The sequence below is a fragment of the Loxodonta africana genome, chromosome 11 (genome assembly GCF_030014295.1).
Source record: "Loxodonta africana isolate mLoxAfr1 chromosome 11, mLoxAfr1.hap2, whole genome shotgun sequence".
Lineage (NCBI taxonomy): Eukaryota > Metazoa > Chordata > Mammalia > Proboscidea > Elephantidae > Loxodonta > Loxodonta africana.
This window is the reverse complement of record NC_087352.1, coordinates 35,124,708-35,126,089: the sequence shown is the minus strand read 5'-3', so window position 1 is coordinate 35,126,089 and position 1,382 is coordinate 35,124,708. Positions and strand designations below refer to the sequence as shown.

General features: G+C 35.7%; 1 pseudogene; it reads left to right on the top strand.

The window, feature by feature from the left end:
* Positions 1 to 426: 426 nt before the first annotated feature.
* LOC111749665 (U6 spliceosomal RNA) lies at positions 427 to 526 on the top strand (annotated as a pseudogene).
* The last annotated feature ends 856 nt before the right edge of the window (positions 527 to 1,382 follow it).

The following is a 1,382-nucleotide window of genomic DNA, read 5'->3' as shown; positions in this document are numbered from 1 at the left end:
GAATACTCTCTTTATACAAAATATAGAGTTATGTATATTACATAACAGTTATATAAATATATTTATATAAGATATACAATATGTATACACACACACAGAATATTCTTTTTATACAATATGTAATCTATAAACCTGTTACCATTGAGTTGATTCTGACTCACAGCAACCCTATAAGACAGAGTAGAACTGCCTGTAGGGTTTCCAAAGCTGTAAATCTTTATGGGAGTAGACTGCCACATGTTTCTCCTATGGAGGGGCTGGTGGGTTCAAACTGTGGACCTTTCAGTTCTCAACTGAGTGCTTAACCACTGTACCACCATGGCTTCTAAATATTATATAGTTATATATATTACACAGTATAGTTATATAAATATATCAGACATTTATATATGATATGTGTATATATATATGTTGATATATATACTCGTGCTTGCTTTGGTGGCACGTATACTAAAATTGGAACCATACAGAGAAGATTAGCATGGTCTTGTGCAAGGATGACATAATATATATAAAATATATATGTACACACACACACACACATAGAGACTCTTTAGAGAGTAAAAACAAATAAAAAAAAAATCCAATCGCCTTAAATTTAGATTTGCCAGGATATTACATGTGCTTAAAATGAGCAGATAATTGTTCCATCGAATGTGAGAAGCCCCATACTGCTTTTGTCATCTCAGTTAATTTTGTTTTATGCTTATGGAATGCAGATGTCCTTGTGGGAACTAAACCAATCCTATCTCATCAGTGGAATTTCACCGAGATGGTCAGTGCAGAACTGTGTGCTGTCCACTCTCATTTCTTGCATTACCTAAACGGATGAATCAGAGTTGGAAGTGGAATGGACTCTCCTGGTGTTAAATTACAATAGGTAGTTTGCAGCCAAGAATCAGAGTAGGAAGGGATAAAGATAATCGATGCTGTGAGAGTCTTTGGTCATTCTGGAAAGCCACAAAGACCCCTCTACTCCTTTTCAAATGCGTCTGGAAAAATTATTTTTTCCATAAACTCTCCATTTTTTAAAGTCCTGCTATGGCAGGATATAGCTACGAAAACAAAAAACGGATGGAAAAAGAAGAAGAGAACTTCACCAGACACAGAAAAAACGATGCAAACAGCACAAAGCTTTACTGCCCAGGAGACCTTGTTCAACCTCTCAGAAAAAGTTTTTTTTTTTTTTTTTAAGGCTGACAGAGGAACTGAAAAACTCAGTCATCACTGCTGTCTCACTCACCAGTACAAATAAATAAACTCCTATTTACATGATGCATTCTTACCCACGACCTGGACTCAGATGAATGTACCATGCTGGGATCAACCTGTTTTTCATCTTTGGGAATGGGCTAATGATATCAACCATTCTCCTAAACATA